Source organism: Empidonax traillii, unplaced genomic scaffold, assembly GCF_003031625.1.
Source record: "Empidonax traillii isolate 1590-97213 ecotype Southwest subspecies unplaced genomic scaffold, ASM303162v1 scaffold485:size756489, whole genome shotgun sequence".
NCBI classification, from domain to species: Eukaryota; Metazoa; Chordata; class Aves; order Passeriformes; family Tyrannidae; genus Empidonax; species Empidonax traillii.
In genome coordinates, this window is record NW_020955678.1 from 596,413 (window position 1) to 616,037 (window position 19,625).

The 19,625-nt window shown below is 40.8% G+C and overlaps 1 long non-coding RNA gene across 2 annotated transcripts; it reads right to left on the reverse strand.

Annotated features, from left to right (window-relative positions):
* Positions 1-12,275: 12,275 nt before the first annotated feature.
* On the reverse strand, positions 12,276-16,280 carry LOC114063729. 2 transcript variants are annotated; one of them, XR_003572602.1, is made up of 3 exons: positions 14,440-16,280; positions 13,138-13,221; positions 12,276-12,431 (listed from the first exon to the last, which is right to left on the reverse strand). It is a non-coding gene; the product is annotated as an uncharacterized LOC114063729 (long non-coding RNA). The 2 variants fall into 2 exon arrangements; XR_003572601.1 differs by lacking the exon at positions 14,440-16,280 and having other exon boundaries at positions 13,138-13,744.
* Between the last annotated feature and the right edge of the window lie 3,345 nt (positions 16,281-19,625).

Genomic DNA, 19,625 nt, shown 5'->3' on the forward strand with positions numbered 1-19,625 from the left:
TTAGTGTTACGCAGTTTCTCCCAGCCCTAAACCAGAACAAATACTCCCAAGATTTATTACATCCTTTCCTCCAGGGCTTAAGCAATTGAACTTGATTAATTCAGCAGTTAAACAGCACTGAGCAGAAGCATGATAATTTTGTATCCAGGATTCCTTAGTCACATACTGTTTTCCACAAGGATTTAGGTCTAAAACCAGAAAGATGAATCTTTAAATCTATACCTATCCATATGCATGGGATAATACGCAGTGGATGTTTCCTCCTTGCAGAGAGATGCTGAGCTTAGTTTCTTCTTGTTCCCTGACATTAAGAATTCTTCATCCCTTTCTGAGGCAGTAAATACCTGCTCCTCAGCTTACATTCTGGATAGGACAAGTATTTGCAAACTTGTCTTACTGCAGAGTAATTTTAAGTGAAAGAAACATTTCTTCAGTACCAGTGTTAATAGGAGTTAATAGCAAGGGAGATCTTCTGGTGCATTTCTCCTGTAAACACAAGCAGTGTGAAAAAACTTCCCTTTGCCTGAACTGCCCACACAAATACCGAGACTTGACTCAATTCTGCTTCCTTGTAAATCTATGAAGGAGTTTTAAAAGTTTATTATTTCCTATCCCTGCATGAAAGCCTCACAGCAGAGTCTCCACAAGGAAAGATTCCATCAGGTTGGTCGCACGCTGGTGTCAGAGAACAGGAGGTTCCCCTCCAGAAAGGCATTGGAAAAACAAAGACCAAGAGTTTTTTACCCATTTCCTCAGGAGCTCTTAGGGCAGGTCTATTCACATAACAAGAGCTCTTCAGATGCCAGCCAGGAAACATGAAAAGGAGCTGGAAGAAAGCAGGGAGCCTTTCTACTTCATAGCTTCTTGTAGAGTCCCATTCTGCCCTGAGAGACCCATGTGTCCAAGAGAGGGTGTGAGGCAAGGAAGAAAGCAAACCTTTTACATACAGTTAATTAGTTCATGGAAGCAGAACCAGAAAGGAGCATTTGTGGACAGCATATTGGCCTTGAAGTGCTAGAGCAATTGAAAATAGCAGGCCTACTTTATATCATCACCGCAGTGAGCAGTGGGTACTGGGTAGGGTGTACCTCAGTTAACTATAATGCACAGAATTTATTGCAAATTAAACTGTTTACTGTACAAGGCAATTTCCAAGTACTGCCATGCCCACAAGCTTTTTTACTGCTGATTTTTCAAGTATTAAAAAACCATCAAAATAATATTAATTGAATGCTCCCTATGCCCTTCCACAGCCTCAAAGACATTTACACATCTTCAAGTAATCAAGAAAAATGGCCTAGGTTGTTTGAATCTCATGGGCCATTACTGTTCTACAATACACCCTGGAAAACGCATGTTAACAGCACTTTGACAATAATGTATTTGAAGCTACAAAAAAAAAAAATCATGGAGTGTATAGACTAGTACTTCAATTCATCTGAAATATGGCCTAGCATTTGTCTTGGCTGCATTAACAAGGTCTGTTTTACCAATACATTTGTATTTATGATGACTAAGGGCAGATTATAGTTGTTAAAATTTGTCCTCCTGACATGAAAACACCACTTTGTCATTAATACATTTTGTAGCATAAACTATGATGTCAGGTCAATGTAAAGGGTAAAAACTTTCCTAAAGTATGCACACATCATTTTTTTAAAGCTATTGAGCCTAATGGAATAACAAAGGTCATAATAACAAACCATTACAGCTTTGGTCTTGGCAACTATGTCCACAGAAGAATCCTCCAAGAAACAATCATCATTTCTCCAATGTTATGGCATTAGGACGACAGGAATGGTTCACAAATGAGTCATGTGGGCCCAGAAACGCAGTAGCTATGTGAAAGCTGAGCAATCAATTATTCATTTGTTTACTGAGAGCTTTCTCAGCCGACATTAACCAGAACTTCTTAAAAAGAAGAACTTTACAGCTGTCCTTGGCTGTCCCATGAGGCTGCGCTCACAGGCTAAAAAGATTGCTTAATTTCTTTGTAAGTAATCTGGTATTTTTATTGAAATAAACAACAACATGTGGACTCATTAGCTGGGTCCAACCTGAGACCCTGCAGGCGTCAAAATAACAAAGATCCAGTCTTGGACTGAGGATAAGAGGGAAGAAGAGGGTAGGGAAGAGGATGTTCAAGCAACCAAAATCTAGCTCTTGCTCCAAATGCAGTACATGAAATCCAAACTAAGTTTTCCTGTGCATGGAGTAATGAAGATACACACAGACATTATTTTGGTATCAATACACATAATTAATCTGCTCCGATTAAATTACATTTTTCTCATTTCTTCGTGATTGTTTACCCCAGACCCTAAAAAAGTTGTTAGGATGAAATGTTTTCAACCACAAATGAATATGATTTACAGAGGATTAAATACTGCATCTTCAACTCTCTTTAATCTATGTTCTTTTTGCCTTTTTTTGGTATGAAAGACACATCCAAACTAGGAAAAACCACCCTACAAAAGGAACTGAGAAAACATGGACATAAAATCTGGACATAGTCACAGTGTAATGAAACGCAAACCAAGCTCATAAAAAGAGCTGATCTGAGTGGAACTAAAAAATTTTTTTTTTTTTGTTTACACAGTTTCCTCTATATCTTAAAGCTGATAAGGAACACTAAAGCTTAGGATAAATGTAGACAGCAGAAACATGTTTATACATGGGACTTCACAGGATTTTATCTGAACTCCACAAATATTTTAGATGAAACAAAACTGAGAAAAACCTGAAATAGTAAAATCTTTAATGCTGACATTCCCGTGGTGTTCAGGTTGAATTCTCAAGATACCATCTGAGATATCAAGAAAGAGGTGACTACAGAGTTGGAGACTTCGGTTTTTTGAAATTGATAGCAAAACAAAACCCCTACCTTAACCTTCTGCTATTTACTCTGATCAGTCAGCCTCAGTTTAATTCTGTGTTCTTTCTCAGATTAAATACAAAAAATGTGTGCATATTTTAGGAAACATGTCACCCTTTACATTGCCCTGCATCTACTTCTAGAAATAAGAGCAGTAGAAGCTACACTGTTTAACAGCATAACTTATGGCTGGACTTGATCTTAAAGATCTTTTCCAACCTAAATGATTTGATGATTCTTTAAAACGTCTGTTATATTTCTAGGGTTTGTAGAAAAAAATCCAGATTTTGGCAAGAAGGATTTGAGGGGTGGTGTGGCCCTTGTTGTGAGATCCACTCGCTGAAGAAGGAAGGGTCCCACTTTTCAAATGTTTTTTATAATTTCCAGAGAGAATTTACTTACCCATCTCATGCATGTTTCTTGAACAGAACTGTCCCTCCTCCATTTTTTATAAAAACAACTGAATAAAACTGGCAAACCCCAGCTCCTGTGGGAAAAGCAGCTGGGATTGCTGGAGTGCCTCGCTAGCCAGGGAAAGCTTGGAGGAGACCCAGGAGTCCTGCTTTTACTTCTTCCCCTGATTATGCCTAATGATACTGACACTTCAGATAGTTTATCGCTAAGCACGTCTTCATCTTCCTACTTTATGAGGAAAGCAAGTGTCAGTCCACCCATGTCAGAGATAAAATACAGGAGGCTCAGAAAGGCTGTGCAGGGTCACTTCAGGCAGAGCTAGGAACAGAATCTCTGTCTAAACAAAAGTCTCACCCATTTCACTCCACTGCTTTCCTCTAAATTATTGTGCCAGTCCTGTGAGATATAGGCTGTCTGTGGGCAAAATACCATCTGTCTACTTTCACTAACAGACAAATGAAGAGATAACCAATAACAAAACAAACAGCCAATGAGTACTGGCTTTTCTGTGTTAGACTCCATGAGGAGGAAGTTCAGGAGAATAGGGAAACCCTGATTCCCGTCATGCAGCTACTGCAAGAAAATAGATGGATAAAATGTATATCACCACCCTTCTAATAAATTTATCTCTACCACCATGGGCTTCTTCTCAAGATACTTAACCATTTAATACAAAAGTCTGTATAGAAGGAATTTACTCAGTGTTGTTTTTGATTGACATACTTTAAAAAAAAAATTTCTTTTTTTCAAAGTGTGTGACTGTCGGCTGAGAACTGGGGTTTAGTTTGTCTGGGGTTCTTTCTCTGTGGCTGTACACATGAACTGAGGGATGGAGTTATACCAAACACATACAACATAAAGGCCAGGAGCTGATCAAAATGAAAACCTACAACATTAAGTCATGCCTACCTAGATACTATTAAAAAAAAAAATCTGATTTAAACAAACTTCTTAGCATTTCAGTTGCTTTGAGCTCCTGTACATGAAATACATTGGAAATAATACAGTTAATGGAAACACTATTCATTTGCACAAGGTCTGAGCTGCTTATTCAGATCAAAGAATGAAGCAGTCATTAAAAAGTATAAACATGAGAATATGAAAAATGAGAATTTGAATATCTGAGTTACAGTCCTATTTCCAACAAACAGTATACCCTTTTATGCAGTTAGTTGGAAAATTGATCCCATATATTAATTAACTTTCAATGGTAATAATGACAGGACAATATAATTTCTATACAATTCTAATCAGTTAATGGAAACAAACAATGCTATACTAATGCAGCTACACTGGTGTGAAGGTAGAGTTCTGCCTTCACTTTCTTTGCTCCAAGTGCTAACTTAAAGTAAATGAAATCCCCATCTTTTGATTTCTTTCGCCTTCCCATATCTGTTTGCCACAGATGATTAAGCGTTCTGTGGTACTCTGACTGCCTTTTCCAGCAGCCCAGTTCAAGAAAGGGTTGACTGTGCATGGTAAATCAGTGATAAAACAGAAACAGTTGCTGCCTTGACATACTCTTCTTTTGGAAGCCAGTTCTGATGCATCACTGTCCCCACTGCCGTGCTGCGTACTGGTTCCTGATTCTGGGAGATCCTAAATCTGTGGCCTCTGTGCAAAGCCTAATTTTGGATTTCCTTCTCAGAACAATTTCCAGGTCCTTTCTGAAAAATGCTCATCCTACAATCACAGCAGCAGAATCACCAGATTTCAAAAGCTGACGCACTATTGCTTGCTTAAAAATCCTATTGCTAAATCACATTACCTCTTCCCTCCTTTCTCCTGCATGCAGTTGTGCTCACAGACAGAGCCACCTTTGCTGCTTTAGGGTTTTATAAACAGGCACTGATGAGGAGGCTGCAGGAGGGCACATCTCCTCTTGGCACTTGCACAGAGATGCAGCAAGCTCCAGCTCACTGTTCGCTGGGTCTGAGGATCTGCTCAGCACTGCTGAGAAGGCAGCAGAGCCCAGTGCTCTGGCACTTGCTCTCTATCACCTTGGCACTTGCTGCACCATCCATGCCTTTAAGAAAAGCAGGTCTTTTTCAAGTCAGTGGGAGCCTGAAGAGGGATTATCCATCACCAGGTATGTGGTTCATGTGTGTTATTAGGTAAGAGAGCCAGGAGCAACCATATGAGCACCACTGAGCAAAGACAAAGTAAAACCACAAAGACAGATCAGGGAGAGTAGACAGGTGGGGAAGAAAACAAATTAATAAAGACTTTTGCAATACAGATATTGATGCTCACGACTAAGTGACTTGCCATAGCTGTTTTATAGCATTCTTTTTTCTTGAGATTAATTTTCAGATCATTGTCCAAGCTGTAACTGCACAGAAGAGAAAGCAAAACCATCCCATCCCTCTCATCTAAACTGTGTTCTGGTTACTTTGGTCTGCTAGAAAAAGTACAGTAAACAAGAACTTCCGTTCCTGTCATATTCCTTCTATTTCATTACTCTGCCAAAAAAAGTAAAACATATGGCCTAAAATATAATTCATATTCTTTTCAGGACTGTTGCTCTCTTAGAAGGAGCAAGCTTATGTTGTAAAGAAAACCTGAAGACCAAACATATCATCTGTGACATGAGAGGAAATAATAAACAAAGTCTGACAAATCATAGGATCTGCATATGGTAGTACTTTTTCAGAGGTCAGTGTGATGCAAAACACAACTCAGAAAGGAATATGGTAGTTATTGCAGAAATACAGGTTCAGAAAAAATATTTGCAGATAGCTGCAGGAGAAAATATATTCTCTTGCTCAGTTTCTACGTGGGAGCCTAAATTCCACCCACCCAACTCTGTGTATGAGATTATCTTTGTTTTCTTCATATAAGGGGAATGACAGAGCTATCTCTTCAAGGTGGCTTGGCCCTGTAGTCTGCTAAATACAGACTTCTCTGCTGGACCCTGCAGCTGCATTGGAAGTTTTCTGGAAGGCATGTTCATGCTGAAAAGCACCTCTAAGCAGCTGGCACTTTAAGAAAGACCCTCACTAGGAGTGAAAACAGCTTGTTAAGATGATTCAGATAAGGATCATTTAAGTTGTGCTTCAAATACCACTAAAAATTAAATGCACCATCAGAAAAGCAGAAACATTGATTCTAACACACAGTTTTTAACTGGCACTTTTCTTCCCCCAGCAACAAAAGAGGGTAAACCGTATCACAGTGTTATGTGTTTGCAATACCTGTTTATGGCTATTCCCAGCACATCATTGGAAACCTCTCAGTTGGTACCAAAAGAACTCAGTGCTTCCTGGCTTTGCAAGGAGCACAGAGGTGTTATCTGGGGGATATATTTTAGGTGCCACTGGTTGTGGCACAGGTGTGAGTGGCCTCTTTCACCAGTTTTATTATACATTTTTCCCTAGGGTTCACTGAGTCAATTGAAATGCCCTAAAATAAGAAAAGCACGTAAAATCTTAAACTGGTAAAGGCCTGATTTTCTTTCTATTGAAAACAATGGCAAAACTTCCACTGATACACAGAGCAGGCAATTCAATGGCAGAACAACCATTGGCGCACTTGTGCACATACCCCAAGCAGCACATGGGAGAGAGAGAGATTTCTCCCAAGATCCCAGCCAAAAGAGTTGCATTTTCAGTAATACCAAACCACCTAAATAGCAAGGGGAGCAAAGCTCCCTGAAACATCCAGCCAAGGGTAATCTGAGCTCCAGTAATAGCAACAGAGCCGTAACAGGTGAGCAATAGCGACTCTATTCAAATGTGGTTTCAAAGTGTATTTATGCTTTAGCAATGATTTAAGTTCTTAACTTTTGTATTTATTTAAAAAGCAGCAGCACTGTCAAACAGCTGACAGTAGGAGTAAAATACATCTTTACTTCTTGAACATCTGGAAAATAATAGAGGTAAGAGAATAGTTTGCTGACAACTGTAGAGCTAGCACAGATTTAGGACTCAGCGTTGCCAAATGCAAAGCTCCTTCAGGCACGAGGGAAGGATCTTCAGCTGGATTTGTCCTTCAAGACGCGAAGGACATCAGTCCCTCAAATTAATGATTCCCTTTCCTAGAAACCTACACTTTGTTATATTTATGGGAGCTTAAAGTTCATGCACAGTCTTAAGGCAGGCTAGGGAGCTCATGTTGAATTCTTTTATCTGCTTATGAGTCTTGTAAGAAGGAAAAAAATAGGCAGAGTTCATTTTGTTTACATCTAAGTCCTTTATAGACACAATTCTCATTTACCAACACAGACATCCTAGTGAGCAAGTACATGGCAGCAGACCACATCAGGACTTCTTGGATGTAGACCTCAGCTGGACCAGGTCTCACAGCAGAAGTGCTATGTTTGCAGTGCTGCATTTTTGTGTATAATTAACATGGTAACACAGACAGTGATGCTCCTGTGTGGTGAGTTTATCATGCTAATCAGATCAGACAAGAAAAGCAGAGCTCTGAAGGATGCAGCACAAATCCCTGAAGCATTGCTTCACAAAAACATCTTGAAGAAAGACAAAGATCATCCGTAGCACACTGAGATCTCAAGTCAAATCCTAATCACCTTATTCAGGTGAAATAATTCCTCAGTTCTCAGTTTCAGGTCTCACTCTTGGAGATGCTGGATGTATAGCTTACGGCTTACAGACCCTTAACTTTAACAGTTCAAACATGATGACTAGAAAGGCCAATGATTAAGATCATGTGTATTAAAATTAAGAGCTACTGAAATGTGGAACATGTCAGGAATCACAAAAAAGAATAAGGAATAAGTCACTCTAAAAGCAATTTCCAGTAGAAATTGAGGGTGAAAATGTAACATATTGCACTGTGAGTTTTGACAAGTATAAACGATAACTGAAGTGAAGTAACACAAATTTGTGGTGTTCTATGGATATGTGAGGTCAATTCAGCTTTTCAGTGTCCACAGATTACAGATGCCCTGGATTGGTTTTTTTTGTTTTGTGTGGTTTGGTTTTTTTTGTGGTTGTTCGTTTGCTTTGTTCATCCCAGAAGGTGCAAGGAGAGTTCAATAGCAATTTAAATCTCTTTTAGCCTGTCTATTGTTTGTACAGAGCTTTCTATCCAAAGTTATCCATTGCAGCAATAGCCAGAAATTACCATTTGTTGCTAATGACTTAAAATGCCAGATCTATTATGCAAGAAGCTGAACCCATGGGCTACAATGTTTTAACGACCTTTCTGCACTTACACTTACAAGGAGAACTTACAGACTAAACCAGCAATGCAATGCAAAATACCCCAAACCCAAACAACAACAACAAAAAAACAACTTTCTGGGCAAGGTTTGTCCAACTTATTCTTAAAAATCTTGAACAGCAAAGCCCCTCCCAATACCTGTACAGCCCTATATGGATTCTCTTTTTCTTGAAAAGGAGGGTCAGGGGTGACCTTTTCATTCTCTGCAACTGCCTGAAAGGAGGTTGTAGCCAGATGGAGGTCATCCTCTTGTCGCAGGCAACTAGTGACAGGACAAGAGGGCATGCTGCTCAAGGGGATGTTCAGGTTGGACATCAGGAGGAACTTCTTCATTGAAAGGGTTGTTAAACATTGGAATGGACTGTCTGGGGCAGTGGTGGAGTCACCATCCCTGGAGGTGAAGGGAAGCCATTCCGATTCCTGTTCCAGCAGGCAACATCAAATCCTTAATGAGCTCTTTTTCTCTTCCTCTCAAAAGAATAAAATGCAGTTTTGCCTCTGCTGCAGCTGTGGATCAACACTGACTACTCATTATATTAACACATGATTATCACCAGCCTTTCCTTCAGAAAGGGAGACAACTACAACCTATACTTCAAGGGAGGAGGAGCTAAAGATGTCTCTACCCTGCAAATCCAAGGACAAGACAAATACCCTGTGCCACATCAACCCAAGCTCCTCACAGCACAGTTGAGCACCAAGAAGATACAGTCCTCAAGCAGGATTCCTGTGTCATCTGCATTCTGGTTGCAACCAAGTAAAACCCTGACCAGCAGCCTTCACTCACTGCTGCTTTGAGGTTCCTTGGCCTCTGCCACCATGGGGCTTCCAGGTCCAGCTAACGTGCAGTGTTCCTGCTGGCACGCCAAAGGCTCCTGGATGCTGCCAGCTCACTGTGCATGCCCTGCACGGCACACACAGGCTCCTGCCTGTCACTGAGAAATGCCTGGAAGTCCTCCAGGAGCCACTCACTGCTTTCTGACTGTGAAATGCTGGCAGAGCCTGACTGTCATTATCAGAGCATTTCACCTCTTGTGTTTCACTCTGCTTTTCTCAGAGAAAGAGAGGATGATTATCCATTCCCCTTGGGGTTTGTAAGAAGCCCAAAGCTTGCCAGGTGCTGGATTAACACCGTGAAGGTGCCGCAAGCCCTTCATGAGGTGGCCAAAGGAGTATTTTACAAGTGACTCCTGGCTCTAATTCAGAAGTGGTTTCCTGCTCCTCCTGTTGGCAGCGGAAGCAACATTCAATGAAAGAGAGTTGCACACAGCTGATGGGACACTACTGAACAGCAATGTGAAGCAAACTGGTGCCAGGGCTGAACCATAGCAAACTAGTGCTTTGAGGAGGAACTGCCCCTATGCTTTTCCAAAATGCAGTGGAAATGCACCTGTTTTGTTGTGGGTTTTTTGTAACACATGAAGAGCGTTTTCTTCCCTTTGTTCTGTCCCATAAAAAAGGACATTAAAAGAATGATGTTAAAAATACCCAACTTCTAGCCAAAAGGAAGGCTTAATGAGAAGGAAAACCATTACCTCGTGCTCAGAGAATGAGGAGTCATTTCTCCCCTTCTCTCCATTACTGCACAGCGCAGGAACTTCTTAAAGCACTTATTATTAAAGCACTTTCACTCAGGGTGTGCCACCCAGACATTACACGCCCATGTGTTGTTCACAGAAAGCTTCTTGGTTATTTCAACTATTCACACATCAGTTCAGCAATTGTGGCTTATAACAGATAAATCCCGCCCTGACTTTAGAAAAGACTCTCTGAAAAACCTGCTTTGTTAAAAGAAGCATAATTTTTGTGATGTCACTTATGCCTGCCTCAAAAGCAGTACCCAGAGATTTCTTTTCCAGCTGGTTGTTTTCCCCACTTGTTTAGTCCCTGTAGCAGAATTTGCCAGGGCATCTTAAAGCAGAGAAGAAAGATTTTACTTAAGAGTCATTCCTTCTCAGAGTGATAGTGAGTACAGCATTTTCAAGAAGCTGATCTGTGTGAAACCTTCATGTGTTTATTGTTACCCTTGTGACTCCTGGCTTGAACTTGTCCCATGCAATTTATGGAAGACTCCCTAAAGCACAGGCTGCTATTCAGCCATGACACTGGCAGGAACTGGTTCCAGTCACAGATGCAAATAAAACAAAAATAATCATGCAAAAAACTTCACTTGGGACAAGCTTGAAGAGAGAACCTTGGTCAGTTATTTATTTCTTGGCACTGATGAGTGCCAAGGCTTTTAATTTCAATATGGGGTGAAGATTGAAAGCAGAACTTCTGACACCAATGGGATTAGACACAAATAAATTCACTCTAACCAAATAAGCCTGGGACGTCCTATATCCCAAATTGATTTTGCATCTTTCCTTCTCAGTATATCATCTTCAAGAGGTAGATATTTGGCACACACGTGATACATTAATCAAAAACTTCTGCGACGGCACAGGCACATGTAGGAAAGTGTATCACACTGGAAAACCCCACATGTCCCAGCACAGTACAAAAGACAGCAAAAGATTTACTGAAGTTGCAAAACCAAGATAAGCAACATCATTCTCCAGAGAAAGCAGCCCTCAGCAGAGTATCTACGGTCACAGCCAAAGCTACAGCAGACTACACACTGCAGGTGGTCATTAATACACACAAGGCTGTTTTCCAGTTCCACTGGATACCTCTGGAGGTGCCACCTGACACCATCCAGCACACAGAGGCTTCTTTTACAAGGCTGTATAGATGCGCACACATTGGAGCTGCCACTCAGCTCTGTGGCACAGGGGGAGGCTGCAGGGACAGTTCCCCTGTTGCGGTTTGAGTGGCTTCTGGGGGGTCTCTCCCGGCGCTGTGTGAGGGTCTCCAGGGCTGAGCTTCCCCCCCGCTGCCTGCCCTCGTGGCGGGGACAGGCAGCAGAGGGACCTCTGCCAGGAGGGAAAGAACACGCAGCACGCAGGGAGGCCAGCAGGAAAGAGCCTTTATTCAAATGTCCCCCAGCTTATATGGGCTGGTGGGGAGAGTGGTGATTGGACATTTAGATAGCCAATACAAAGAGACAATATAATAACTATGCCAACACAGGAACCAATGATATTCAAGTGAGTTATCAGTTTCTAACCCTTACATTCCCCATCTTTATGCCCAGTGTCCCCAGAGATGTCACTGGGATGGCTGGTGGAAACTCTCAAAAGTGCATATACACACAGCCAGGTGCACCCCAACATGCACTAGGTGTTGGCATTTTTAGAATGGGGCTGTATTTATGGCCACACAATCTCTAGGAACCTGCCAGACACGCTGGGGTAAAACACAGAACCCCGGGAGCAACAGCGAGGGTCCTATAATTTCAACAGAGCTTGTCCTTATCCAGCAGAAACACATCTTTCACTGGGCTTTGGTAAACAGAAACCCCAAACTATTTACCATTATAACGCATTATGATAGTTGTTCTTCTCCCTTTCCTTTCCCTGACCTCACTACACACTGAGCAGAGTCCCAGTGCCATCCCACCTGGCTGCACTACACCCTGAATGGCTCCATGAGCAACTGGACTAAGAGCCACTACAGGAAAGATGTTCAACCTGCGGAAAAGGGGACTGAGCGTTCAGATACACTGAGGGATGCACCATTTGTATGACACAGAAGGACCTAAAGTGCAGCAGAAAGCACTGAAGCTGGAAATTTAGAAGAAGCTTCCTTTAAGGTGCCTTTCACTAAAGACAGACAAAGAAAGGAGAAAGAAAACTAAGCAAAACAAAACAAAACAAAAAAAAAAGGAAAGGAAAAAGGAATAAACCCCACAAGCCAATGAAGTTTTAAAGCTTTAAAAGTTAATTATCACAGCTTCATCCAGTGCTGGGACACTATGTACCATCCAGCTTTATTTCACTGATGCTAAGAGTATTTTAGTCCAGAGGATGTCCCAAAAGTGATGCCTCCATTTTTTTTTTTTTTTATTGGAAACCTGCCAGGAAAGAAAACAAAAAAAACCAATACATGCATCTATAATAGGTTGTAGTCAGCATGAAACAAGAATAGCAAGTCAGGGAACCTTCACATTTTGCAGGAATGGAGCTTCCATTCCCTTCCACAAGTTAAACACATTATCCAAAAGGATTTTCTCATGGGAAAAAGTAAGCAATCAGGAACGGAAATAAACTGGTCAGAGCTGATTATCTTGCCAACTTTGAGATGCCCTCAGACATTTGTTTGGGGCAACCTTGGGGAACCCGACAAAACAAAGTATTTGAGTATAAATGCAAAGCACACCATGTTGAACCCAAGGTTGATTTCTTATACATTCAATAATAAATAGGCATATATACACATAGACACACAGACACACTATAAACAGGTGACTGCTTTAAGGGTTTAAGATGAAAGGAAACAATGCTCATATTGCATTACCCAATAAAAAAAGTGAAAGAAGACAGAAGGAATTGAATTGCTTTTCAAAACCAGATTTGTGTTGTATGATTTTTTTTGTGGAGAATTTCAGGATCTTGTAATTTTGGTGAGAATATGCAGAGTAAACACTGACACTCTGCAAATAAACCCTAAACAAAACCAAAAGCATTATCTGAAATCTATTATTAACAGTGCACAATCAAATTTTATTTTTCAAAAAGGATAAATGAACTTGGTATAAGAGTGGTTGCTTTCAGACTCACCTGCAGGCATACTTCTCCACTTTTAAATATACAAATTTAAAATGATCTTCAAATCCAACTCCAAATCCACTTTGACAGCTCCATCTAGATGAACAGATAAAATACACTCACCTCCCCTTGAATTAACAGAGGATATGTTAAATAGCATCTGTGGGAGGCCCCTTCAGAACAACCATGCCAGAGAAACATACTCTATCCAAACCTTTTCCATTTCAAAAAGGCAAACAATCCCAGGGGTATGGGAGAGAGCAGGAACTATCTGTAATACTGACTAATAGCTTTAAACATAGCTTATTTTCTTCAAATGTAGCTGGCATCAAATGTCTTTCTGTTTGTAGAAAGTTCAGTGGGGTAAGAACAGTTATTTTTGGATTGAAGAAAGGTCAGCAGAACACAAGACAAGCATTGGTGTTCCAAGGCTCTTGTAAGAATGTTAAATTTGACAGGGCTTTTTAGGAAAGAGATGCTGGTAGATGGCTCCATAATGATTACATGCATGGCTTGTTGATTGGCAATATGGCTTTTCTACTGCTTGGAGCTGCACCACTGGCAATGTTTTTCATAACAAACAACTGAAAAAACCCAGGGATTTTTAGTTTTAGGGTTTTGGAGGTTTTTTTTTTTTGGGGGGGGTGAGGGGTGTAAGGAGGGAGTATTTTTGGGCTTGTTTGTTTTAAATTAAGCGAAATAATATTTTAACACACCTGTGTAAACAAAAACATAAATTTTTGCTTAAAAGCAAATAAACCAACCAAAATAAAAGTTTAAACAGCAGTGAGTTATGTAGTCAAGCCAAGTAACTAAGGTTTTAGATATACTGCTACCTCTAAACTCCCCACGTGCAGAAGCTAACCTCTTCTGCTCCCCAGGCAAGAAAACTATCTAGCCATGCCATCCATGTTTGCAGTTTCTCTGCAGTTGGTAAGCGCAATACTTAACAATGAGGGTAGTGAAGTACAGGTTGCCCAGAGAAGTTGTGGGGGCTGCAGCCCTGGCAGTGCTCAAGGCCAGGCTGGATGGAGCTCTGAGCGACTTGGTCTAGTGAAGGTGTCCCTGCCCATGGCAGGGGGCTTGGAATTGTAACATTTAAGGTCCCTTCCAACCCAAGCCATTCTATAATTCTAATAGAATAAAAAAGTGGAATAGCATCCTAATGTTTTGGGGTTTTTTTTCCTCTAGCAGCTTTCCATTTTCTGCTGCAGTGTCTGACTTCCCTTGGGTTCAGCTGCATGTTCAAACTAAAGAAGTCACGTGGACTTTGCTCTTGATGGCAATCTTAAAATAAACACACGTGTTGTTTACCCTTTGTAGCTGCACAACACTGACTCCAGCACTGCCACCACTGCTTCCAAAGATAGATTCCACAAGGCCAAGCTGAGTCCAGGTGATAATCTGAGCCAGGTTCTCAGCAATGCCACAGAGGTCCTTGCAAGCTATTTCAATTTTATCTGCTCTCAGCATCCTCTCAGGGGCTGATAAGTCCCAGCAGCTTCCTGAAGCATGGCTGTTCCCAAAATAAGCCCTCCCAGAAAGCACAGCCAACACTGCCACCCTATGTAGCAGAGAAGAGTCTTCCAATGAGGAAGATCCAGATGACCACTTAGGCAGGTGTTTTGGTTGCACAACACAGTACAGTTCCCACAAGCAGAGAGCAGTAGCACACAGGGCTGCCTACAAGTGAGGTTCAGCACAGACCTTCTGCTCCATCAGACACAGTGCCAAGAGCCTTCTCTATTTTGAAGTGGCTGTTGAAGGACTCAAGTGTGTTTGAGTTGCATTTCAAATAAACTCTGCCTTTTCCTAAAACGGCTTCCAGGGCTGAACAGATACTTCTCATGGAATTCTGAAAGTATGAGGTATTTTTCCAGACTTTTAACAAGTAAGTTTAGATTGATGGATTCTACCTGGCTTCCTGGTGCCCCTTCCAGGATTAATTACAGAGCAACTTGCATCCTCAGCTAGTATGTCTGTGACTTAGGTTTTTGAGCTCATGAACATGAGCTGGGAAGAGAGTTCAACGAAAAGCCATGCAGTCCAGGATATAGTAAACCATTGTTGAACAGCTTTAGGTCTATTAAGCAGAAATAAAGGAAAGCTGAATGAAATGAAATTTCATGTTATCTGTTTCTTGAGGTAATTGAAAAGAGGTTGACATTCTGCTTTATCTTAAACAAACCCAAGGAATGGAGAGTTAATATGGACCAGCAAACCCCACAACTGTAAAGACAGTGGAAGATTATTTTTTGAGGAGTTCAGTCTTTATCTTTGAAAGTATCTAAGACACTGGTAGTACTCTTGATCTCTCTTATGATATTCTTGCAGTCCAACTGCTTTTGATCTTTTATCAAAATTTTAAAGTTTTCAAAGCTTGACAGGAAGTTGGCTCTGTGGCCCATGGTATGTGGAGAGGGATGAAGGAGGTATTGTCCAAGCCTGAAATTAATGTCTATTGATTTGTTTTTGCAGCTATAGAAGACTGCACTCTGATCCAGTTGTTTTGTTTTTTCTAGTCCTACACTTACAAAGTGCAAAATTTTGACAAAATGAAGAGATTTAGCCACCACCTTTAACTTATGCCAAAGCGTTATAGGAAGGTCTGTTGAAAATAGCTGTCCATGACTCAGTGAATATAATTGTGGCTGCGATGGCTGAAGAATCATCACCCTTCAGAAACTCTGGAAGACAAACCTCAATTAACAGTGAATGAAGCTGGTTTTTGGAACTCAACAGCAAGGAGGCTTTGAGGGTTAGTGCATCAATGGAGCCCGGTAATTGTTTCACTATGCTTATTCTCTAGCGCCTAAAGGAAGTGAGAACAGTCAACTGTTAAACAAGCAGTGATAAGCTGTCAGAGCAATTCTGTACACTAGAGAAGATACAATTCTCTACAATATTGCTCCTGGAGGAAAGTGAAGTTTCAGCCAGCTAGATGCTTTGTGCGTAACAGTCCAGGGGCAAAGGGGAGATGTTTTTTTCTTTACATAGTGCCAGAAAAATGAGAGGTTCACACCCAAACTCTTCACAGTGACGTACCACAAGCTACTCCATGTCTTTGGTCTGCACGGGTGGAACGTAATCTCTATCTCTACCTGCTGTTTAGCTTAGGCTAGTTACTTATGTTTTGATTTTATCAGTAAGTATCTGGAAGTGGGTATCAAGAGGATGGATCCAGGCTCTTCTTGGTGGTGTCAACCAATAGGACAAGAGGCAGTGGGCAGAAACTGATGCACAGGAAGTTCCACCTGAATATGAGCAACAACTTTTTTATTGTGCAAGTGACCATGTACTGGAACAGGTTGCCCAGAGAGGCTGTGGAGTCTGTCTCACTGGAGATATTCAAGAAACATCTGGACACAATCCTGTGCCATGTGCTCTAGGATGACCCTGCTTGAGCAGGGAGGTTGGACCAGATGACCCCCTGTGGTCCCTTCCAACTTTACCCATTCTGATTCTGTGATTTGCTGAAGCCAGTCTGATGAGCTGTGGTCCACCGAGAAGAGTGGTATTCCTCAAGCCAGGCTATTGTTGAATACTGGAAATTGAGGCTACTCAGTAACTAAAGGCTCATTCTCAATCTCTCTGCACAGAAATGCCTTGAGAACATGCAGCAACACAGGTAAAATGCAAAAATAGTAACAGGGACTATCTAAGTTGAGACTGTTAGCATTAACACAATGTAGATTATGTAAAAGTTTGAACCTTTATGAGGTATGAATGCTGCCTCTCTTTCAGCTGAAGACCAATACACACGTGGGTTTTATGCCTGCATTAAGAATCTTCTGTCCAAAAGAAACAAAGATTTTGCATGTGTAGATCTCAGCCTGTCAGCTACCCAGCACAGGAAATCTCTTACGGATCCTGAATGAGGAAAAGGCAATTTAAGGGACTGGGACAGACCAAAAATTAACACCCTGTGGCAGCCCTTTTTGAAACTTTTGCCATTTGTAGAGGCAAGGACCAGGAATCTCTTCACTTCTTGTAGAGCAGCAGAGTGATGACTTTGGAAGGCTGTTCTTCTCCTTAAGAAGCTGAAGCATAATCTTTCTCGGGCTTTTTGGGGGGCAGGCAGATTTGGCTGAAAACATACCCACCTCAAATTTTAAGTAATCTGGAGATTTCTGCCTGCAATAACTGTCCTTCTCTTACATGGTCTTCTCCAAGAATTATTGGTGTAACAAGTCCTGTAAAAAAGTTTTGGTTTTATCCTGTAAGACATGAAATAGGAAGCATAACGATGCACTGACTTGACTGTACTAAACTTTTCTACTTTTAAACCTATTTTTCCCTATTTTCATATATTTGTGAAAAAGAAGTTGGTCTGTAAACATCTTCATCATAAGGGTTGTAAAACTGAGTCTGGTGACCACTTAATATCTGATGGTTCTGCTGTCTTACACATATCCTCTGGTTAACTACATATATTCTTGTACTTAGAGGTAGGATGAAAAAAAATTCATCAGTATTAACTACATCTGAGATCCTGGAAACAGAAAACAGACAAAAAAGGAAAAGGTAAGAAAGATTCACAAATGCTACAGCTTATGAGACTTTAACAAAAGTTTTTACTTTTGTTTTCTTCTTCTAAAATTAAAAAAAAAGAACTAACTTTAAGTATACAATTTAGAAACAGTGGTTTATGATTGACATATTTTCAGTCAATTTCCTAAATTGTTTTAACAAAATCAAATAAAATTCATAGTTACAGCAATTCAAGTTACACGAAGATATTTACAGTGTAATGTTCTAAGTTATGCTCTTGACTTCCCAAAACAGCCCTCTTTGACGACATGATTGTTTTAAGTGTCATTTGTGAAATGTGTTGTACACAGGTGCATACCTGTTCTAGGATCCTAGGAATATTCTTCCAAGACGCTTTACAGGAGTAAATCAGGGGTTTAGATCTACGGCCTCTTCTCAGTAAGAATGCAGATGGCTGTTTCTCATTGCAGGGACAGCCCCATTTCCAAATTATCCCAATTGACAACAGCCTAACAAGAGGCTACAGGATCTATAGCACACAATTTGTTAAACAAATGCTGATGTGCTGCTAAAACAACAGTGAAAAAAAATATGTTTCGCTAGAGGCAAAAAATCAGCTCTCTTTCCTTCCGCTTCTTTGACTTAATGAAGAGACACACACTTAACTAATTGCTTTGGCAGGCCAGCAGGCTGCCTGTGCTTAATAATACCATTAGGAATTTCACAAGCTTTCAGCTTCTAACACTAAGAACCTTCAACACATGCTTTTTAAAATTGACCCTCAGAATTCTTTGTTTTCAAAAGATGCTCTTTCTCTCATATCCTCGCACTGTTTGTTGCATGAGGCATAACAATATACAAACATGCAATGTGTAGTCCAAACTGGGTACTTGTCTGTCCCAGGAAAACCTAATTCTTACAGAGCACTCTGCTAACAAAATGACACTCAGAGCAACTTTGAGTTCACAAATATACCTTCCCCGTATTTCTGCTTCAGACTTGTCACACACATCCACCTGAACTTGTTCAAAGCCCAATGGCTCTCCATTCTTCAGGTCCAATTTGTGAACATGCACTAAAATTTCAGGTTTATACTTAAAATAGAAAAGAAAGAATCTAAACACCAAATTCAGACATATTTGCCCTTCTCCACACTTAATTAGATTCCTCTCTTTGGCTAGGGGAACACTCTTTCTAGATCTAGTAATCCATAACAAAGCAAAAAGCTTTTGAAACAAGCAACAAGCATTTGAAAGATAGCTAGCTTTTATCTAGGAGTTCACTTTCAAAAAGAAAAAAAATCACATAACAATTAAAGATAATACTGCTGCAATACAACTAGTTTCCTCCGCTATTTGTTTTATGCAGTAGAAAATATAATTATCAGATTCCTACAAACACCTGACATCTTGTTTAGATTGAAACAGGCCTGGTAACCAGAGATCTAGATGCAGAACCAGTAAGGATGTTAACATGTTCAGTCTCAAGCTGCAGCTTCCCAAACATCTGCTTAGCAGCCTAACTTTCCGTACTAAGAGATTCACTGAGTCACAAAGAAGCTACACATGACCCAGAGCCCTACAACATTGCCTGGACATCTGTTTGAACAGGGCAGGCTCGGCATCAGATCACTCCTGATGGCTTTTCTTCCCCTCCACTGTGCATGAAGTCTCTGACAGAGTGAACATCCAATCCTTTTAGTCAAACTGGAAATTCTACTGATATGTTAGCAAATGCATCACTACAGTCTCAGTGTTACAGTGCTGGGGTAGAATTCCTTTCACAGGAGAAAAAAATTGATGGTTCAAACTATTGAGCAGAGGTCACAAACCAACCCAACCCCCAGACATCATTAGCCAGTGTTCCCACCTCTACACTGCAGTAACATTTAGTCAGCTCACAAGCCTTCTCCTGCTATTGTTCCAATCTCAAAAGATAGCAGCAATCTTCAGGAAACAACTGCAGGTTTAGAAACACTGCAGAAAAGTACCTCTGGACATACACATAGG